Consider the following 23,689-nt stretch of genomic DNA (forward strand, 5'->3'; position numbering starts at 1 on the left):
ACTTATCGTTAACATTTATTCACCTAGGATTTACAAATTCCAGTCTAAATTTAAAATCTTCCTCCCCAAACATTTATATTGGGCACACTCACCACTAGTCCTGGAAAAGTGTGAGGTGGGTCAAAAACCAAGTTGGGACCTTCCTCACTTTCACTACCTTCTCACCCAAGTTTTTTTCCTCATCCTAATCTGCTATCACCACCCAGCACACATTTTATGTCTTATCTCCCCAAAGCCTTTCTTGTTCTTACCAAAATCCATTTCTCCCACCATTCATTCACTCATTCATCCAACAGTCATTAATGGGGTGGTTTGATGCTAGCAGTAGGCCCATCCTAGGGATGCATAGAGTATGAATACTCTCCTTGAGATGCTCACACTTCAGCAAGAGAGACAGGCATGCGCAAACAAAGCTAAAGGAATTACAGTAAGAGATGCTCTAATCAATATTTATGCAAAGGCAAAGTGATGTAGAAAAACAGGTAAGAGTGATTGATTTGCCTGGAGGTTGGGCAGGGAATGGGATTGCATTTCAGTGGCTTCTGGGAAGAGCTGACAGTTAGGCTGGGCTTGAAGGCTGGGAGGAGTCTGTTAGATACCCAAGGGAAGAAAAGGCTGATAACACAGACAAAACAGTGATTTGAAAATGGAGGGCGGAGGGACAGTGGCAGAGTCTGCAGTGCTGGAATTTGGGGAAAATAGAAAAAAGCAGCTAATCTCAGTAGGCCCCCTAAAAGGCTTAGAGTGTCTCCTTCTTAGAGGCATTTGTTTGCATAGGAGCAAAGTTCAGCACAGTAACATTCAGTGTTAGAAAGCATGCTTGATTGGCCATCAGAAGACGAGTTCTCATCATAGTATATCAGCAGCTGTGTTGTTTGAGGTATGTCAATCTCTCTGAGCTTGATTTTTCAACACTTAGGAAGAGAAGCTGGAGTAAGGTCTCTAAAAGGCCCACTCATAAATATATCTACAGGGCAGGCACAGTGGCTCATGCCCGTAGTCCCAGCACTTTGGGAGGCAAAGGCTGGTGGATGACTTGAGGTCAGGAGTTTGAGACCAGCCTGGTCAACATGGTGAAACCCCAACTCTGCTAAAATTACAAAATTTAGCTAGGTATGGTGGCACACGCCTGTAATCCCAGCTACTCTGGAGGTTGAAGTGGGAGAATCGCTTGAACCCAGGAGGTGGAGGCTACAGTGAGCTGAGATCATGCCACTGCACTCCAGCCTCGGTGACAGAGTGAGACGCTGTCTCCAAAGATGAAATTAAAAAATAAAAGGCTGGGCCCTGTGGCTCATGCCTGTAATCTCAGCACTTTGGGAGGCAGAGGCGGGTGGATCACGAGGTCAGGAGTTCAAGACCAGCCTGACCAACATGGTGAAACCCCGTCTCTACTAAAAATACAAAAAAATTAGCCAGGCGTGGTGGCATGTGCCTGTAATCCCTGTAATCCCAGCTACTCAGGAGGCTGAGGCAGGAGAATTGCTTGAACCCGGGAGGCGGAAGTTGTAGTGAGCCGAGATCATGCCACTGCACTCCAGCATGAACACCAAGAATGTAACTCTGTCTCAAAATAAATAAATAAATAATAAAAATACATTTTCACTGTGGACCAACTTCTGGTACTATTTCAGAGGAGTAATGCTTGAGCTCAGAAAGAATGTTCTCTGTGCTGCTTTCCACAGCTTGTGGTGCTCCTATTCAGCCCCACACTTCACAGGAGCAGAGCACCCTCCAGGGTCTATTATGAGACCCCACATGTGGATTGTGAGAAAGCTCAGCATGAGATTCAAACCCCACTCCTGAGTAAGCCCTATTGTGTGGTCCAGTTGTCTAGCTGTTGTCCAAAATCAGAGTTATCCCACCTAAATCTGAAGTAGGTCCTGCCTGACACTGTCAAAGGAAAAAAAAAAAATTGCATAGGGCACTAGCGAACATACAGTGGTAGGCTACGCTCATTTAGAAGTTGTCACCCAGATGCGGTGACTCATGCCTATAATCCCAGCACTTGAGGAGGCTGAGGTGGGAAGACTACTTGAGTCCAGGAGAATGAGACCAGCCTGGGCAACATAGTGAGACCCTGTCTCTACAAAAATTACAAAAATTAGCCAGGTGTGGTGGTGCACACCTGTAGTCCCAGCTACTCAGGAGGCTAATGCAGGAGGATCACCTAAGCCTGGGAGGTCAAGGCTGCAGTAAGCCATGACCGTGCCACTGCACTCTGGGTGACAGAGTAAGAGGCTGTCTCAAAAACAAAAAAAGAAAGAAAAAAGAATTGTGCTCAATAAGAGAAACTACTCTGTCTGGCGCAGTGGCTCACACCTGTAATCCCAACACTTTGGGAGGCTGAAGCGGGTGGATCACCTAAGGTCAGGAGTTCGAGACCCACCTTGCCAACATGGCAAAACCCTATCTCTACTAAAAATACAAAAATTAGCCAGGCGTAGTGGTGTAATCCCAGCTACTCAGGAGGCTGAGGCAGGAGAATTGTTTGAGCCCTGGAGGTGGAGGTTGCAGTGGGCCAAGATTGCACCACTGCACTCCAGCCTGGACAATAGAGCGAGTAAGGCTCTGAGAGAGAGAGAGAGAGAGAGAGAGAGAAAAGAAAGAAGAAACTACAACAGAGTTTGTAAAAGCCCATCTGAGGAGCAGAGTCACTTTTCACATTACACTTTTATGACTGAGTCCTAGTATCAGGCATCCTTTCCTCCAATGAGAAAGGGGAAGAACTGTTTCAGACAACATGCTTGGATAGAACTACTCATCTCCAGAAAAAACAGTGGACTAAGGCAGTTGGCCTTCTCCATGGGTTAATATTCTGAATAGCACTTTGGTCCAGAGTTGAAGGCCTTCCTGAAGCTAGCCCAGCTCAGAACTGTTGCCACCTGGGAAGTCTTGATTCTCGGTGTGTTCAGCAAGGGCAGAAGGTCCTCCTGAAGACACCTGAGCACTCTTAGGCAGTAGTGTTCTCAAGGCTCCCAAGCAACCCTGGGAAACTGAAACAAACAGACATGCATTTCCCATGTCTCTGGACCTTCATTTCCCATCTCTGGGCTATAGATTCAATGTCTATTAAGGTTCCGTGCAGAATAGTGTTCATTCTTCTTGTATGCATGCTATATGTCAAGCACTGTACCAAGCAATATACCTCAGACTCAATTTACATTGCTCATCTAAGTCTCACAATGACTGAAATTGATATTATCATGATTGCCACTTTATAGATGAGGAAACTAAGATTTAGAATTTGTCTAAGTTCTCCGCAGCAAGTAAGTGATGGAGTAGTCGTTTGAGATACTGCTACGATAGCACCATAATGTTACTCGTATATGTAGCCATCTACACGGGGTGATTCAAGAAGACTCAAAAATTTCTCTTTTCTCCAAAAGACCTCTTCAGTCTCTCTAGCCTCTCCTGATTCCTGTCTCTTGTAGAGGAGGAATGAGTTTTAACAGTTTAGTAGTTTTGCTTAAAGAATATAGAGCAAGTTTTTGAAGACACAGTATATGTAACAGGTCAGTTTTGATTAATTCATTTAGTCAGTAAACATTTATTTAACATCTATTATGTACCAGGCATGGATCAAAGTTCTTAGGATATAACAGTGAAAAAAATAAACGAAGATCCTCTACCTTAAGGAGCTTATAGTCTAGGGAAAAAAGACAGAAAATAATAAATAAGTAAAGAGCAGATTATAATAAAAGGTGACAAGTCTTGCAAAACAAATGAAAACATAAGATGGGATAAAGAGGATCAGGAATGGGGGGGTGGGGGGTGAAAGAGGCAGGTAAATAAGATGTCAGTTGGCCTTAGTGTGAAACCACTGTTGCAAAATTGTAACTGTGAAGATTATTACAGTGATACAGTGAAAGAGAGCTGACCTAACTCACTCCATCTTGCTTCTAACCTCCGAGCTGTCCTTGTTCATTCCTGGGCATAGGCCAAACTAACTTTGGAAGAAACTTAATTTATAGTTTAACTTTGAAACAAAGACATAATATCCCTTTCCCAAAACAAACGCTTTTCCTGCCTGGGGACTAGTCTGCCTTTGCGGGACTAACAGTTAGCCACAAGGTTAGAAATTATGGTTTAGGAGTCATGCAGCTAGAGGCCACAAGATTCTGATCCTCCTCAAATTGCTCCTGGGGATAACATCACTATTGTAAAGCCTAACGTCAGTGCTTGAGATGTTTTGCAGTCCCTGCACTTGATGGATCAGCTGGCACCACCCAGATTGATAAAGTGGCTCATCTAGTCTTGTGGCCCCCATCCAGGAACTGACTCAATGCAAGAGGACAGTTTCTATTCTCTCTGATTTCATTTCCGACCCAACCAATCAGAACTCTCAACTCACTGACCCCTACCCACCAATATGTCCTTAAAAACCCCATACCCCAATTGTTGGTGAGACTGATTTGAGTAATAATAAAACTCCCGTCCCCTGTACAGCTGGCTCTGTGTGAATTACACTCTTTATTGCAATTGTCCTGTCTTGATAAATCAGCTCTGTCTAGGCAGCGGGCAAGGAGAACCTGTTGGGCGGTTCCAAGTGCAAAGGTAAGACTTAAGCAAAGGTTTTGAGGAGGTAAGGAAATTAGCCAAACTCTGTGGAGAGAATAGGAATTGAAGCAAAAGGAGCAGCTGGAACAAAAACCCCAAGACAGAGCGTGCCTGGTGTGTGTGAGAAAGCATATAACAGTGAAAAAAAAAAAAAAATAAACAAAGATCCTCTACCTTAAAGAGCTCTCAGTCTAATGAAAAAAGACAGAAAATAATAAGTAAAGAGTAGATTATAATAAAAGGTGACAAGTCGGCAGGTGACAAACGGCAAGGAGGGCTGGCTGAAGTAGGAATGAGGAAAAGAGTGCTGGGAGAGGTGGTCACAGAAGTATCTCAGAAGACTAGATCATACAGAGTTTTGCAGGACATCGTCAGGACTTTGCTTTTATTCTATGTCAGAATGGGGCTGGTGAAGTTTTGAGCAGAGGAGGGACAAAGGGAAAACCAGGAGGAGCCTGTTTCAGTAACTCAGGCAAGAATTAATGGAGCTGGCCAGGCACAGAGGCTCATGCCTGTAATCCCAGCACTTTGGGAGGCCGAGGCGGGTGGATCACTTGAGGTCAGGAGTTCGAGACCAGCATGGCCAACATAGTGAAACCCCCGTCTCTACTAAAAATACAAAATTAGCCAGGCGTGGTGACACACCTGTAATCCCAGCTACCTGGGAGGCTGAGACACTAGAATTGCTTGAACTTGGGCAACAGAGGTTTCAGTGAGCCAAAATGGTGCCACTGCACTCCAGCCTGGGCAACAGAGCAAGATCTGTCTCAACAGAAAAAAAAAAAAAAAAAAGAATGGACCTGAGACCAAGGTAGTAACAGCAGAGGGGGTGAGAAATGGATTTTTTATACGTATAAATAAATTGGGATTAAATTTCCTGATGGCTTGTATGGGGGGCCTGAGAGAAAGAATAATAATACCAAAGATTTTCCTGAGCACTTTGAAGGGTGGAGTTGCCAACCACTCTGACAGAGATGGCTGAGGGTGGAGCTGGTTTCTAGAGAAAGATCAGGGTTCAGGTTTGGACATGTTAAGTTTGAGGCATCTACTAGGCATCCAAGTGCTGTCAGTGAATAGGCTGTAGAATATATACATCTGCAGTGCAGGAGAGAAGCCTGGGTTGGGGATATAAATTTTTATTTTATGTTTTTTTGAGACGGAGTCTTTCTCCATCACCCAGGCTGAAGTACAATGGCACAATCTCAGCTCACTGCAACCTCCACCTCCCAGGTTCTAGCGATTCTCCTGCCTCAGCCTCCCGAGTAGCTGGGATTCCAGACACACGCCACCACACTCGGCTAATTTTTGTATTTTTAGTAGAGATGGAGTTTCACCACCTTGGCTAAGCTGGTCTCGAAACCCTGACCTCAAGTGATCCACCTGCCTCGGCATCCCAAAGTGCTGGGATTACAGGCGTAAGTCACCGTGCCAGGCCTGGGATATAAATTTCGAAGTAGTCAGCACATAAACCTTTTAAAATCACAAGCCTGAATATGACCTTCAAGGGAGTGCATATAGATTGAGATGAGGATGAAGGATCCTAGACACTTCCACATTATGAGGGTGAGAAGAAGAGAATAACTTACAAAGAAGACTGAGAATTCATGACAAGTGAGGTAGGAAGACAACAGAGTATAGTGTCCCAGAAGCCAAGTAAAGAAAGCGTATAGAGGAAGAGGGAGTGATCAACTATACCAAACAATGGATCAAGTACAATGCAGAGTAAGAATTGACCATTAGCTTGAGCAACATAGAGGCCGCTGGCAACAGTGGGGTGGGAAACTGATTAGTTGCCTCTGGAACTTGGGTTTTACTATTCAAGAGGACAAATCAAAAGGTACTGGTGGCCAATTAGGAGAGATGTATTTCCTAAAAGAATTACATTCCGAATAATTCCTAAAAGAGTTATTTCCTGTAGGTACCTGCTGGTTAGAAATTTGTCCCCTACGACCGACCGACCGGGCACCTGGTGGGAGGGACCGGGAGCCCGCACTGGGGAACTGCAGGACGCAGGCCCTCGGGCAGTAGCGTCTGGCAGAGCCGGGAGCGCGGCAGGCTCCCTCCTTTGCAGGACGAGGTGGGGCCTCTGCGGCCGTCCTGGACTGGCCGGGGTGGCGGCAGCTTTGCCCACGTGGAAGTGGGGCTGGGTCTCACTTGCCTGGTGGTGGTCTCTGGCTCCACCTTGCTTGCTGCAGCCCTGGGGAGCAGGCAGTGGATGGTTCTTCCGCCTATTTGCTGCTGGTTTCCCGGACAGTGCGTGGGCAGCGGGGGGGTTGTGGGCAGGGCTGGAGTTTAGTCTAAGGTAATGTAACAATGTTGGTTTCTTAGTTTTGACAAATACAGCATGGTAACTTAAGATGCTAACATCAGGGCCGGGCACGGTGACTCACGCCTATAATCCCAGCACTTCGGGAGGCCAAAGCAGGTGGATCGCCTGAGCTAAGGAGTTCAGCACCAGCCTGGGCAACATGGCAAAACCCCATCTCTACAAAAATGTACAAAAACTAGCGAAGTGTGGCGGCATGCACATGTAGTCCCAGCTACTCAGGAGGCTAAGGCGGGAGGATTGCTTGAGACTAGGAGGTCGAGGCTGCAATGAGCTGAGATCATGCCACTGCACTCCAGCCTGGGCAACAGAGCAAGACCCTGCCTCAAGAAACAAAAAATGTTAATATCAAGAGACTGAGTGAGGAATACACAGGTACTCTCTACCATCTCTGCAACTTTTTAAAAATAAATCCAGGCCAGCGCAGTGGCTCACGCCTGTAATCCCAACACTTTGGGAGGCTGAGGTGGGTGTATCACCTGAGGTCAGGAGTTCAAGAGCAGCCTGGCCAACATGGCGAAACCCCATGTCTACTAAAAAAAAAAAATACAAAAAAAAAAAAAAAAAAAAATTCAGGCGTGGTGGCAAGTGCCTTTAGTCCCAGCTACTCAGGAGGCTGAAGTAGGAGAATCGCTTGAACCTGGGAGGCAGAGGCTGCAGTGAGCTGAGGTCACACCACTGCACTCCAGCATAGGCAATAGAGCAGGACTCTGTCTCAAAAATAAATAAATACATAAATTTTTTAAAAATCCAAAATAAAGTCCATTTTTAAAAAAAATGCATTTGTAAGGAGATGTGCTATGAAGGAGAAGCACTCGTGCTTTGTGAGCATGTCCTAAGGAAAGGAAATTTGAACTTGCCAGAAGTCAGAGATGGCTTCCTGATGAAATAACTGTAGACCTGAGACCTTAAGAATGAGGGGGCATTTTTGAAAACCGCAGTTCTCAAAGTCAAACAAACTCATACTTAGACATTACAAGAGTATTTTGGCCATACACAGTGGTTTGAGTCTGTAGTCCCAGCTACTCAGGAGGCTAAGGAGGGAGGATTGCTTGAGGCCAGGAGTTCAAGGCACTACAATCGCGTCTGTGAATAGCCACTACACTCCAGCCTGGGTGACATAGCAAGACCCATCTCTTCAAACACACACACACACACACACACACACACACACACACACACACACACACAAATAAGCATTTTGCTTCCGAGAAAGTTTTTCAAGTAAAGATCATAAGTATTATTGCTGATGCATTGCACATTTTCAGCCCAGACCTCTGCCTAGTGAGGCAGATGGAAACCTTCAGTGGGTGAGGAGACTGTGCACTGCTTTTGAGGCCATTGCTCTTTCCCACAAACCTGATGTTGCCAGAGACAGGACTGGAAAACTCTACAGCCCGTAATTTTTAAATATTTGGGCCCAGATGTGATGCGTTCATTAAGTAGGACAAATGAAGTGTGTTCTTCACTCCACCAAAGCAGCCTATCCCCATGCATGCCATTCTTCCAAGCCCAGGTGATATGGGAGTGAGAAGCAGACAGAAGTGGGGCCAGACAAGATTTCCATGCCAAGGATGGAAGCCTGGAGCTAGCTTGCTCTAGATAGTCAGGCTGCTGAAGGGCAAAGAATATGACCAAGGAGGTGTGGACTAAAACAAGGTCCCTGGACCTACAGCAGCACTCGTATTAGTAAAAACGACTGAATATACCTGGCACCTTGGCTCAGGCCCCACCATTCCAGAGCACAGGCCACTGTAATGAGGATGGCTGGAAAATCATTATATAGCCAGTGACAATAGAAAGGCCAAATTATGTGCATGAAGGTTTAATGTCAATGTGTAGTATGTGCAAGTTAGACAAATGAACGTCAAAGACCACCTGTAAACCCAAGCCAACACTCACAAGTCACAGGCCCTCTGGAAAGAGCAGCTGTGAAAATGTCTTTACAGAAGAACAGGATGGAGAATGAATTTCATGCCCACATGTGGCAGATGTCACATGGAATCACTCTGGCAGCTCAGGCATTTTACGTTCTGTAGCATCTCTCTACATGTTGGAGCAGGCAGATGTTCAGTTTTCTTCACTATTATTTCAGTTCTGCCTTACATTGGAACAATAAAACAAGCCATATGTCAGAATCCAAGAGAATTCTCTGGAAACCAAAGGCTTCTCCATCTCACTTTCAGCAGCCAAAGTCTCGATGTGACTTCACTTGCTTACAAGTAGAAGGATCCATGCTTTTATAATGGCCTTTCTATTATAGGAAAAGAGAGAGGTGACTTAATTTTTGCCTGTTGTCTAATGAAGAGTCATGCATTTTTACCAGTGCAATTTTTGTTTATCAAACACTAACAGTGTTTCCAGCTGGAACATGACCCAGTAATGGCTCATCAAATGCAATCAGTGGGTCAGCATTTTCTTAAAATCTGACAAACAAACAAGAAAAATCTGAGGCCATGTGCGGTGGCTCACACCTGTAATCCCAGCACTTTGGGAGGCTGAGGCAGGCGGATCACTTGAGCCGAGGTCAAGACCAGCCTGAGAAACATGGCAAAACCCTGTCTCTACTAAAAATACAAAAAAAAAAAAAAAAAAAAAATTAGCCAGGCATGGTGGTGCAAGCCTGTAGTTCCAGATACTCAGGAAGCTGAGGTGAAAGAATTGCTTCAGCCTAGGAGGCAGAGGTTGAAGTGAGCAGAGGTTGTGTCACTGCACTCCAGCCTGGGTGACAGAGTGATACCTTGTCTAAAAAAACAAACAAACAAAAAAATCAGAGTGCATCTACTATAATAATGTGGGTTCTGGTAGTCAAGTTTGAAAGTCATTGTGGCAGGGGCCTCATCTTCATTAGGGATGACCTAGTTCAGGGATTCTCAAAGTGAAGGTCTGGGACCGGGAGTGTTAGCATCACTTGGGAATATGTTAGAAATGCACACTTCAAACCCCACTCCAGATGCCCCTAATCAGAAGCTGTTAGAGGTGGAGGCAGAGGACACATGCAAGGAAAATGGAGATGATTCTGATACACACTCGCTTTTGAGCAACCCTGGTGAAGTACACCAAAGGACTGATTAAAAATATCAATGAGGCATTAAAACAAAACAGTAAAGACAAAAACAAGTTGCAACCCTTTGATAAACAATGAGGCTCAACAATCCCAAATAAATAGCCAGAAAAACAACTACAAAAACTCTTACAGGGGTAAGTAAGTTTTCTTTAACAGAGTTGCGTCTTACACAAGGCTAGGATCTAAAGACAGAGGGTAAGAAAAAAGTAACATCAGTCAAGATCCTCCATAAAGTACAGTCAATCCTGTGTCCCAGTAAGGTCATTTTTGCTCTTCTGCACTGAAACCCATCATCATTTCCTTGATGGAGGGCCAGATGGAGTAGTTGGCTTGTGTCTAGGGCCGTATTGTTCCACAAATATTAATTGAAAATACTAGAATCTGTTCTGTGCAGTGAGATGGTATCCACCTGGGCAAACAAACTAATTTCCCAGTATGTGTGTGTGGCTGGGAGTAGGAGGTGTTTATATTATTTTCTCTCTCTTCGTATAGTTGAAGTCACCACAAGTTACCTTTGCAGCAGATGCAATTCCAGTTATCCACCATTTACTTAGTAACTTTTCCTTCCCCAAAAGGGATGCGCGCGCACACACACACACACACAATTTCATTTACTCCTTACACAACTCTATGAGATCAGTAATGCTTTTTTGGTTTTGGGGGGGGGCTTTTTTGAGACAGAGTCTCACTCCGTTGCCCAGGCTGGAGTACAGTGGTGCTCACTGCAACCTTTGCCTCTGGTGCTGAAGCAATCCTCCCACCTCAGCCTCCTGGGTGGCTGGGACTACAGGCATGTACCTGTATTAGCCACCACATCTAGTTAATTTTTTGTATTTTTAGTAGAGACGGGATTTCAGCATGTTGACCAGGCCCTGGCTGAAGCAATCCTCCCACCTCAGCCTCCCGAGTAGCTGGGACTACAGGCATGCAACGCCACGTCTGGGTAATATTTTTGTCTTTTTAGTAGAGATGGGGCTTTGCCATGTTGTCCAGGCTGGTCTTGAACTCCAGAGATCAGTAATACCTTTCTTATTGTACAGACACGAAGTTTAAAGGTTGAGGTAGCTTGTCCAAGGTCACACAACCAGCAAATGGTTGAGTGTAGATGTGAACCCAGGTATGCTAGAGAAAATTAAAAGCATGGTACACTAATATGACAAAGATTCCCTCAAAGCAAAGAAAATTTACTGCCTCAGTCGATCCTTTTATTGGTGTCACCCTTGGGCCCATGTGCCCTAGGATACAGGAAATGGATTTCAGAGAAATTGCCTTGGCTAGCATATTCCCCTCTCCCAGGAGTGTTCCCGAAAATCTGTGTGTGCCACTGATAGCTTTTTAATATACTATGTGTGCTCACTCTTAAAAAAAAAAAAATCCTGAGCCTGTCTTCTTGCCATTGTTGTTGTTCACATTAGGCGTCCTCTTAAAAGGAAGCATTAATTTTATTATTCCTCATTGGGGCTTTACAGAAGAGACTGGCCAGGCACGGTGGCTCATGCCTGTCATCCCAGTACTGTGGGAGGCCAAGGTGGGTGGATCACTTGAGCCCAGGAGTTCAAGACCAGTTTCGGCAACATAGTGAGACCTCATCTCTACAAAAAATACAAAGATCAGCTGGGTGTCGTGGCATGTGCCTGTAATTCCAACTACTTGGGAGGCTGAGGCGGAAGGATCGCTTGAGCCGGGAGGTGGAGGTTGCAGTGAGCCGTGATTGTGCCACCACACTCCAGCCTGGGTGACAGTTGTGAAATCCTGTCTCAAAATAATAATAATAACAATAATAATAATTTAAAAACTTATAAAAAAGAAAAGACTGGATGGGGATGAGGGGGCAGAGAAGAGCAGCCAAGGAAAGAAGGTTTAAGCAATATACGGTACAGTATTATAAAGCCACTGCTCCCCTGGGGCGATCCTTATTCCTTCTTACTAAAGAAGGTGGGGCTTTTCTCCAGAAAATTCCATCAACCCTGGAAAGATCAGATGGCAATTTACCATGAGGTAAGAATGCAACCTCTGCCAGAATTCCTTAGCCCTTAACTTTTCAAGCTTTAGTCATCAGCAAGTCACCTTTATCATCATTTACTTCACCTATTCACTTTTTGTATATGAATAGATTTTACAATGAAAGCTTTTATCACCACGCCTTAAAGAGAAAATGAGTGTTGCTCTCAGAAGTGGAAGAAAACTTCAAACATGAGTGCATTGAAAACAAAATGACTTTTTTCAATTCTAACTTGATATGTGGCTTGTCAAAGACTCAAAACATGAGTGTTCATTCTGTCTCTTTTCTTCCCTCTCTTCTTCCCTGTCTCTTTCTTTCCCTCCCCCACCCCCTTCAGCAGATGAGCAATTATCAGAGAGATGTTAAAGATACAACAGCACCAACTAAGACTTTCTTCTTGAGTAATCAATCAGTATTGAAAGATGATTGGTTTTTTTTTCTTTTTCTTTTTCTTTTTTTTTTTTTGAGACAGAGTCTCACTCTGTCACCCAGGCTGGAGTGTGGTGGCATGATCTCCGCTCACTGCAACCTCAGCCTCCCTGGCTCAAGCGATTCTCCTGCCTCAGCCTCCTGAGTAGCTTGGGATTACAGGTATGCATCACCACGCCCGGCTAATTTTTTGTATTTTTAGTAGAGACAGGTTCACCATGTTGGCCAGGGTGGTCTCGAACTCCTGACTTCAGGTGATCCTCCCGCCTCAGCCTCTCGAAGTGCTAGGATTACAGGCACGAACCACTGTGCCTGGCTTTTTTTTTTTTTTTTTTTTTTTTTTTTTTTTGGAGACAGTCTTGCTCTGTCACCCAGGCTGGAGTACGGTGGCACGATCTCAGCTCACTGAACTTTCTTCTGCCTCTGGGGTCCCAGCGATTCTAGTGCCTCAGCTACCCGTGTAGCTGGCATTACAGGCACACGCCACCAAGTCCGGCCTTGGAAGAGAATGAAAAGGATTCAAGAGGGGTCTATATGAGAACTCTCCTTACTTTCTCCTCAATTTTTCTGCAAACCTAAAACTTTTCTAAAAATTAAAGTCTTAATTTTTAAAAAGTGTACACATAGAAATAAAATTAAGACTTTTAATTTTTTTTAATAAATTAATCTTCTCCCTGGGTAAATCAAGGTTATTTAATTCTGCATTCCCCAGACTACCCTAAATCACCAGAATTTACCTGAAATTACCTCCAACAGTAACAACAGTCCATGGCCCACATTTTGTGAACTCTGCTAAGCTGAAGTTTGAAGAAATAAAATAAAAATAAAAATAAAAGGCCAAGCGCAGTGGCTCATGCCTGTACTCTCAGCACTTTGGGAGGCCGAGGCAGGCGGATCACCTAAGGTCAGGAGTTCAAGACCAGCCTGGCCAACATAGTGAAACCCCGTCTCTGCTAAAAATACAAAAATTAGCTGGGCGTGGTGGCACACACCTGTAATCCCAGCTCCTTGGGAGGCTGAGGCAGGAGAATTGCTTGAACCTGGGAGGCGGAGGTTGCAGTGAGCTGAGATTGTGCCATTGCACTCCAGCCTGGGCAGCAAGAGCAAAATTGAAAGAAAGAAAAGAAAAGAAAAAAGAAAGAGAAGAGAAGAGAAAAGAGAAGAGAAAAAAGAAAAGAAAAGGTGTTGTTTGGATGGTTTCCTATTGATGGCAGAAAGAAATTTTGAATGGTTCACCTTCCTGCCAAATCCCTTCATGACCTGGCACTCACATTCATTTTTTCCCTCCTCCCATTGCCCACACACCCCAGGCATTATTTCCAAACTCTATGGTCTTCCCTGTGTCTGAAACTTTCTTCCCCCATCTCTGCCTGTCAGATCTTTTTTTTTTTTTACAGTTTACTTTTGTTTTTTTAATTTTATTATTATTATACTTTAAGTTTTAGGGTACATGTGTACAACGTGCAGGTTTGTTACATATGTATACGTGCGCCATGTTGGTGTGCTGCACCCATTAACTCGTCATTTAACATTAGGTATATCTCCTAATGCTATCCCTCCCACCTCCCCCCACGCCACAACAGTCCTTGGTGTGTGATGTTCCCCTTCCTGTGTCCATGTGTTCTCATTGTTCAATTCCCACCTATGAGTGAGAACATGCAGTGTTTGGTTTTTTGTCTTTGCAATAGTTTGCTGAGAATGATGGTTTCCAGTTTCATCCATGTCCCTACAAAGGACATGAACTCATCATTTTTATGGCTGCATAGTATTCCATGGTATATATGTGCCACATTTTCTTAATCCAGTCTATCATTGTTGGACATTTAGGTTGGTTCCAAGTCTTTGCTATTGTGAATAGTGCTGCTATAAACATACCTGTTAATCATCCTTCAAGATCACCCAGCAAGTCGATAATTCCTACTAGCCAGCCCACGCAGTGCTATGAAGCCTAAGCTGGCACTTCCAGGCAGGGAAAAGTGTTCCTTCCCTTCAGTAGCTACAGAGACATGTACACACCCTTGACAGCAGCCATCTTTTTGTCAAGTGTGGTGGATTTTTATGACTGCCCAGAGTTGCCAGATAAAATACATGGTGCCTAGTTACATTTGAATTTCAGTTAAACAAGAGATAATTTTTTACTACGTCTTGTGTAATAATTACCTGAGTGTCCTGTATTTTTTTACTTGCTAAATCTGGCAGTGCTATGCCTTTCTCCAGTGAGATTCAGCTTCCTAAAGACAAAGACTGTGGCGTTCCAGCTTTGTGTGTGCGGTACCTAGGACATTACCAGGGACTTAGTGAAGGTTTGGTTATGAATCATTGCATGAATGACTGCACCGAACTCACCTACGAGATAACATAGCATTTCAACTAAGATCATGAGTACAGTTCTATTTCTACCTAGAAATGCAGGTTTGGAAGGGGGAAAGATCATGTGTTCAAATATAATACACTCATAATCTATAGACTGGTCCTGAAGGAAGGAGCAAAGGCATCTGTGTTATTCTCTATCTTGTCTTTAACACATAGAATAACAACTCACATACTGCATGGTTTCCCTATACTTTACGAGTCTGCAATCTGCTCCCACACAGATTGCATTATGAAGGTGAGAACTTACACTCAGTCCAAAGCCAGGCAGAATAAATAGCAACAGCAGCCAAGAGCGAATCTACTCCATGTTGAGACTTGTTCTGTCTCTATTAATCAGGCTGATAATTAATCACTGTGTTTGGGTTTAAAGTTTTCCTGTGAGGGCAGAGTGCATTAACAGAAGAGTCAATCACAGGCTCTGAAGTTGGACAGACCTAGGTTTGCAGTTATGACTCAGCTACTGCCAAGCTAAAGACCTCTCTGGGGCTCAGCTTTCTTACCTGTAAACCAGGTTATAATGGCTACCTCCAAGAGGTCACTTTGAGTATTAAATGAGGTAAGGTGCATGAAGTGTTTTGTAGGGTCCCTGCCCATAGCAGGTGTTCAAGAGTGGTAATGATGATGGTGATGAGGATTGTATTTTCATTTCTACTTTTCCAGCTAGATTTACAATCTCCTTTAACATATTAACTGCTTTATTTGTTTTTTACTTCCTTTTGTTTTTTGAGAAAGGATCTCCCTCTGTTTCCCAGGTTGGAGTGCCTCGGTGTGATCATAGCTCACTGCAGCCTCCACTTCCTAGGTTCAAACAATCATCTCACCTCAGCCTCCTGGGTGGCTGGGACATGCCACCATGCCTGTCTAATTTTTTTATCTTTTCTAAAGATGGGGTCTGACCATGTTGACCAGGCTGGTCTTGAATTCCTGGGCCCAACTGCTCCTCCTGCCTTGGCCTCCCAAAGTGCTGGGATTACAGGCATGAGCCACTGTGCCCAGCCCTTTACTTCTTTTATATTCCCCAGAAACCTCTACTGTAAAACACAGCGAAGAGTAGTTATCCTGTATACATCCAAAAAGACCAAAGTTTAGAAAATTCTCAGCGTTCCGCCTGCCTCAGCCTCCCAAAGTGCTGGGATTATAGGCGTGAGCCACCGGACCACTTGAGGTCAGGAGTTCGAGATCAGCCTGACCAACATGGTGAAACCTTGTCTCTACTAAAAATACAAAAATTAGCCAGGCATGGTGGCACGCGCCTGTAATCCCAGCTACTTGGAATGCTGAGGAAGGAGAATTGCTCAAACCCAGGAGGCAAAGGTTGCAATGAGCCGAGATGGTGCCACTGCACTCCAGCCTAGACAACAAAGCGAAACTCCGTCTCAAAAACAAACAAACAAAAAATTCTCAGTGTTTTAGTGCCTTTCATAAAGCTGACAATGTTTAACCACCGTAGAGTAAGGTATGAACAAAAATTAACCTTTGTAGGTGACGAGTGGACTGCAAATTGTCTTCCCTAAATCACTGATAGACTGAGTTTGGGCAGATAAGAGACATGAAAGAAATAAAGAAGTAGGCACTTCTTAAAATAGAGAAGGACGATTTTGGCATAAAAACTCCTCTTCCCACATTTCCCACCAAGACATTCTATTGGATACACGCCCTAACCACAGGCACCAACTATTGCTAACACATCTCAAAATAGATGGTGGTTGCCCAGCCATTCAAGAAAAGAGTTCAAAGTGATTGACAGTCTACTCTGGGCAAACGAACACTCACCATGGAGAAGCTAGTCTCCAGTTTTAGTCCTTATTCGTTCCTAGCTTAATTTAACTGCAGCTATCATTTCATTTGTTTTTCCATAATAAAATAACTTAACCCTAGCAAAGTCCTCATTGGCACCTGCCAATGTCACCCCTGCCCCAAAGCCTCTTCTTGGAACTCTGTGGCTTTGGACAGTTTACTTTGTCTGTAAGGTAAATTTTTAACTGAGCCAGCTTCTCCCCAGTGCTAAGTGTAAGTCTAGGAAAGACTACAGTGGTCTATTTTTTTCTAGCCATTTTAGCACCCATTCTAGGTCAGCTTCTATGTGTACTCAAGCTGATGAAACTAAGAAGGATCCAAAGGTTGAGGTTTGGCTCTCATTAGCCAGAAAATCCACTGACCTCTTCCTTTTTACAAGACTTGGAAACTGAAAGGAACTTGACAGCTGGAAGACATTCAGTAATTGTTGGTTGTGCCATTGCTGTTGTACTGGTTATCACTGCCATGGGGAAAATGAATGTATCAGAATTATTCCATCCTTGTCTCTGTCTTTGATTGGGCCTAGCAATGCCATGTACCCTGCCACTCTCTCTATTTGGTGAAGAGAAAACTAAGACACAGGAAGGGAGAGGAAAAAGGATTAGCTAAGAGTAATGGCCTGGATTGTTCTATATGCAAAGTGAGAATGCAGAATAAGAGCTTCCCAACTTTTCTCTACTGTTTGCTTATTCGATCACCCTGTGTATGTAGTTTGTATGAGGAGCTTAGTCATCTTACATAATTTAAAGGGGTCCAGATGCCTTAAATTATATGAATAGTTACTCATTTCCCTATGATAAACACTGTCGGTTCCCAGTGGTCTTTAAAATGCAAACATCCTACGTGTACCATAAATCTCTAACACTTTTTTAAAGTTAAGCTCCTTTAGAAAGAAAGAAAGAAAGAAATATCTGGAAAACAATTTAAAGTTGGAGATCAAATGGAAGAAAGGTAGTAGTGAAGTGGGGACAGAAAAGGATGCTGAGAGGGTGGTGGTGAGGCAGGGACAGAGAAGATACTCTCCACCGACTTTATAGTTTCACCTCTGGGCTACCCCCTGGAAGTGAGAAGTCAGTGGATTCCATTGGGAGCCAAATCTGCCACATACAGATCAAAAAAGCTCTGTACCTGTGGCAACTGTGGCTTCTCACAGCATCTGATTGCCCTGTTCTCAGGAGAACTGGAAGAAACAGCCCTGAGTCTACTCTAGGGATATTACTGAGAACATTGCAAATCACACCACATCAGAACAGATTTATCCTGGTTTCAGCAAGAGGAATTCTTCTTCAGAGTAGCTGGTTTTCACTTCGTGGACACTATGAACCATGAAGCTGAGCACGATTCTCATAGTGGATGCTGTAATGTTCCCTAAATCCCCACTACCAAGTAGAAGGTCTCAACCACTGCTTACTGTGGCTATTGGCGGCTAATGGCTCTCAGCTGCCCCACTTCTCCCAAGAATGACCCTTGTCTGATGGAAGTGCTTTGTCTAAAAGGTTACGACGCTTCCAAAGGCATCCATAGTCGATGACTCATTTTGGGGTACAAAAGGCCCCCATTCCTTTCAGGATGGAGACTACAATCCTTAACATGGTTACAGGGCCATATGTGATCTCATCTCCATCTACTTCTCTACCTTCATCTCATAACCCTCTGACCCCCACCTATACACACACACACACACACGCACACACACACAGGCACGCACATGCACACACAGAGACGTGCCACACTGGCTTCTTTCCAATATGGAAAGGTGGTGAGTTTGGTTGGGCATGGTGGCTCATGCCTGTAATCCTAGCACTCTGGGAGGCAGGGGTGGAAGGATTGCTTGAGGCCAGGAATTCAAGACCAACCTGGCCAACATAGTGAGACCCTGTCTCTATTTTTTAAATTGAATAAATAAAAGAAAGGCAGTAGGTTCTTTCCTACCACAGGGCCTTTTTTACATGCTGTTTTCTCCTTCTGCTATGCTTCTCCCTGTACCCTGTTTGCCTATTTACCTTTAGCCCAAAGCACTCCCCCTCCAGGAAGCCTTCCATGATTCCTCAGGTTATAAAAGGGCCCCTCGCTTTTACATTTTAACGGCATGATGTAGCTCTCCTGCCACTTACTGCACATTTGCAACTTGACATCTACTTCTGGGTTTTTTTGTTTTTGTTTTTGTTTTTTTCTGAGACAGAGTCTCATTCTGTCACCCAGGCTTGAGTGCAGTGGTGTGATCTTGGCTCACTGCAACACCCACCTCCCAGGTTCAAGCTATTCTCGTGCCTCAGCCTCCCGAGTAGCTGGGATTACAGGCACACACCACCACGCCTGGCTAATTTTTTTGTATTTTAGCACAGATGGGGTTTCACCATGTTGCCCAGGGTGGTCTAGAATGCCTGAGCTCAGGCAATCCGCCCACCTCAGCATTCCAAAGTGCTAGGATTACAGGTGTGAGTCACCGTGCCTGGCTCTCCTGTTGTTATTTGATTAAGACCTATTCCCTTTTATTAAGCTATGTACTCCACAGGGCTTTAATTTCTTTCTCACCACTGTACCTGTCCCCAAATATATGCCAATATCGGGCACATGGTGGGCACGCAATGAATACTGATTCACTAAGTAAGTAAATCAGGCTGTGGTAACCTCCCTCAGCCAGCTGCATTTATACTGACAGGCAGCATAGCACAATGGTTAACTGAGTATGTGAACTCTGAAACCACACAATTCTGGATTAGGTCCTGGCTCTGCCATCTCAAGCTGTGAAGTTTGGGGCAAGTTAATTCACATTATTGTGGCTCAGCTTCCTCCTCTGTAAAATGAGGTAATAGTTCTGTATTTCATTGAATCTAGGATGCCTTTGATTACAATACACACCATGTACTACAATGAAAAACAATCCTGTTACATTAGAATCCAATGCTTACTCAGACTTTTTCCATACAAAACTACCATCTGTTCCAGCAATAGGACTGGTGAAGCCGCATTTCCTAGAGAAATGCTCCACTGTGCATGCCTCATCTAACTCCCAGCTCCATCTTGGAGACTTTCTTCCATGCCGTTGGCACCCATTCTGCAAGATGATCTGAACAGCAGGTGTCAACAGAAGGTTTCAGACAAGAACCAGGAACATATAAACAACAAGTAACCCAACACATGCCGTATCAGCAATGTTCATAATTCACCTGAACTGCTGCAAATATGAACAGCTCTGGCCAAGTGCAACACCCCCAGTATCTCCATCGGCACTTCCACTCTACTGACAGTAATAATAAGAGACCATGGCTTGTAAGATGCATCTCAATTTCAGAAAAGTTAAGATATGAAAATAGTCGGTAAATTTATGAACTATGGTAGATCTTAGGTTGTTGTGAGAATTAAGCACATTAAAGTACATAAATTTTATATATTCAAAATTTGGGATCCATGGAGAGTTCCTTTGGGCACAATCTGTTCCTGTGAAACCTTAAACATCCAATAACAAATCATCATTATCTCCAAGCAGATATTACTGCCTCTGCCAGGCAGTCCTCCACCAAGTGTCCTCTCTCTTGGCACCTCTAGAAGGAACGAGACAACTGATGTCTCCCCCAAACACTCAGCACAGCTATCGGAGAAATCTATTCTCTTTTTTTTTTTTCTCTTTTCTTTTTTCAGACAAAGTCTCTCTCTGTCGCCCAGGCAGGAGTGCAGTGGTGCCATCTCAACTCACTGCAACCTCTGCCTCTGGGGTTCAAGCAATTCTCCTGCCTCAGCCTCCCGAGTAGCTGGGACTACAGGTATGTGCCACCGCAACCAGCTAATTCTTGTGTTTTTAGTGGAGAAGAGGTTTCACCATGTTGGCCAGGCTGGTCTCGAACTCCTGACCTCAGGTGATCCACCCACCTCGGCCTCCCAAAGTGCTGAGATTACAAGCATGAGCCACCACGCCTGGCTAGATGAATCTATTCTTTCATGCTGTGTAGTAATGGAAACAATTTGGAGCCTGGAGACATTCAGGCTTGTTCAGTTGTGCAGTGGTGGGATTACAACTGCCCACTAGAATATCGGTGCCATCAAGGAAGGAATTTTCACCTGCTTATTCACTGCCATATCCTCAGTGCCCAGAAGTGTGGCTGGCACTTGGCACCAACTGCATAAAGTTGAATGAATGATGGAATAATTTCATAATATTTGCAAGAGTTAATAATGGTGGGCTGAGATAATTCACACTGCAGAGGATATGATTCATAGCTGAGTCAAATGTAAAAAAGGCTTTGATCTTGAGTCTCTCCTTTTCCATGGAAGTCTTTAAAATATCCCAGTTTTATGGGATGGTCTTAGTGGAAATAAACTTAGTAAGTTGAAATTATATAATTAATTATATACTATGTCAATTATAATTACTTATTGATCCAAGGCTCATCATGGATCACCTGGCAACAGTGAACAAAAAAAAAAAAGTAGCAGGTGTTTGGACTTAGTTCGTGCTTGCTCATTCATTAGATGAGGATTCCCGCCCCCCCACCCCCACCGCCCACCTGGAAATCCTAAGCAGTTTTATTTGGCTCAGAAATTGAAAGCTGCAATCCAAGGGCTTCAGACACCTCTGTTTCTCTTTCTGGCTTCTGGCATGGAAGATATTTTATTGTTAAGCTGCTTTTCCATATATCTAATCCTATTTATTAGAAGTTGATTTTATATTTTAAGTTTCAGTCTTCTAATGATGCAGTTTTACACAATGGATAAAAAACACAGACTGAAGTCAGCCTCTCACAGCTTGGATCGCAGCTCCATAATTTACTAGCTGTGTGACACTGAGCACATTACTTAACCTTTCTGTGCTTTAGTTTCAGAATCTGTAAAATAGGAATAAATATAGTACTTACATTACTAGATTGTAATGAGGATTAAACAAATAAGCAATGCCTTCAACACACTAAGTGTCACATAACTGGTAAATGAATAAATAAATAAAATACACTTCGGTTCCCAAAAAGCTTTTCTTAACAATTGATTATATGATAGTTTAGGCATGTGATAGAAGTTACTATAAACAGGTTTATATCAGACTTGTATTTGCACGTCTCGTGAAAACATAAATGTAGCTCCTACATGAAGGCTTGATTTTTTTTCACAGACTTTTCTGGTGGAGTATGGTCTAAGGTCTTTGGTGGCATATGACAGAAACTCACACTGGGTACCTTAAGCAAAGCCATTAGAGGAGCTGGCTAGAATCAAGCTACACAGAAAGAACAGGAATCAGGTATTTCCATTTCTGGGGATTTCAAGAACAGGGATCCATGGCGAGTTCGTTTGGGAATAATCCCAAGAAGATTTTCCCTCTTGCATCACTCCCTTGGAGATCTAAAATCTGTGAGAAATCACACGCCCACCTTCGGGGCTGATGGTTGAGAGCAGATGTGGGACCTGGGTGGCTGGTCCCAACAGGACTGCAGGGCATGAAGGAGAGAGTTATACAAAGGAAAAGCAGAATGCTATTCTCAAAGAAGTGGGGAAAGTTGCTAGGCAGGCCAAAGTAGCAGCTGTCCACCATATGAAGAAAAACGGAGGGAGGGCAGTGTTCTCTAAAATCCTGTTTATGTTTGCACTGTAGGCCTTTCCAAAAATTTAAATATGTTTCTCTCCTCAGAGGGTACTCCCTGAGAGGCTGTCTCATGCTCCTCATCCTCCAAGCATTCATGCAAAAAGAGCAAGAATCTGGCAATCATCATAAATTGCTTTCTCTGGCCTAATGAAGCAGATCTCCAGTTGTTTGTGTTGCATTAATTTAAATACTAATCTTTGAAATACAGTTTCATAATATCAATAATTTCTAGTTCAACCAAAACAACATTATGCTAAACTTTCAGAATTCAGCAAATGATAAGGTTACAAAAGCACTTCACATATTCATGAATCTTCTTTTTAGTTGGGTTGGTTTTGGCTGTAAGTACCAGAACACACAACTTGAAGTTGCTTAAGCCAAATAAAAATGAACCTGTGCACATAACTGGATATCCAGATGGAGAACAGGCTTCAGGGAACTTAATCCAGTAGTCCCAGCTCCACACCTGAGCAACTACCAGGATGCTTTCTGCCCTTGTTTTCTCTCTGTGTTCATCTCTGGCTGGAAGCAGGATGGCTACAAAATTTCTAGACCTCGCCACTACACACAAAAATATCTGGATGAAGATAAGATCATTTCTTTTCTTATTACTATTATAAATAGAGATGGGGGTCTCACCTTGTTGCCCAGGCTGGTCTCTTAAGTCCTGGGCTCAAGCCATCTGCCCGTCTCGGCTTCCCAAAGTTTTGAAATTACAGGCGTGAGCCACCACACCTGGTCAAGATCGTTTCTTTATTTGGGTATCAGGAATAAGGTAACTTTCCCTGGAATCCTCCAGCAAACCTTCCTCTCATCTCATTGGCCCAGATTGGGTCATGTGCTCAGTCTTAAAATAACCCAGTGGCCACGGCAGTGTCATCTGCTAACTGGCTTGATGAAATTTTATTTTATTTTTTTCTTTTCCTTTTCTTTTACTTTTGAGACAGAGTCTCGCTCTGTTGCAGTGCGCTGGAGTGCAGTGGCGCAATCCGGGCTCATTGCAACCTCTGCCTCCCAGGTTCAAGTGATTCTCCTGCCTCACCCTCCCAAGTAGCTGGGACTACAGGCGTTTATTACCACCACCACACCTGGCTAATTTTTGTATGTTTAGTAGAGACGGGGTTTCACCATGTTGCCCAGGCTGGTCTCGAACTCCTGACTTCAGGCGATCTGCCATTCTTGGCCTCCCAAAGTGCTGGGATTACAGGCATGAGCCACTGCTCCCAGCCTTGCTAACTGGCTTAGATGTGGGTTCTTGAACCAGTCACTGGCAAACACACACACACACACACACACACACACACACACAAATCATGCCTGGCCCCCACTCACAGGCCACTAGACAGTAAAAAAGAGGAGGGATATATGTTAAAGAGAAAATAGGATAGGCATTTGTCTTCCCCACCAGCGCTCCAATATCTGGACCTCACTGCTGCCCACCCCCATGTTTGAGAAATTTAAGATTCAGTAGAAGACAGGGGCCACTTCCCACCAACAATGCTGAAGACACCATGAGCTTTCTGCTCCCTCGAATCGGACTTGTAGCAGAGGCTACACCGATCA

General features: G+C 44.0%; 1 long non-coding RNA gene across 2 annotated transcripts in view; it reads right to left on the reverse strand.

Annotated features, from left to right (window-relative positions):
- The window catches only part of LOC134807725 (uncharacterized), a 59,814-nt gene that overhangs the window by 17,415 nt on the left and 18,710 nt on the right, over window positions 1-23,689 (reverse strand). The gene's annotated exons all lie outside the window — the stretch shown is intronic.

This window comes from Pan troglodytes, chromosome 11 (assembly GCF_028858775.2).
Source record: "Pan troglodytes isolate AG18354 chromosome 11, NHGRI_mPanTro3-v2.0_pri, whole genome shotgun sequence".
Taxonomy (NCBI): domain Eukaryota; kingdom Metazoa; phylum Chordata; class Mammalia; order Primates; family Hominidae; genus Pan; species Pan troglodytes.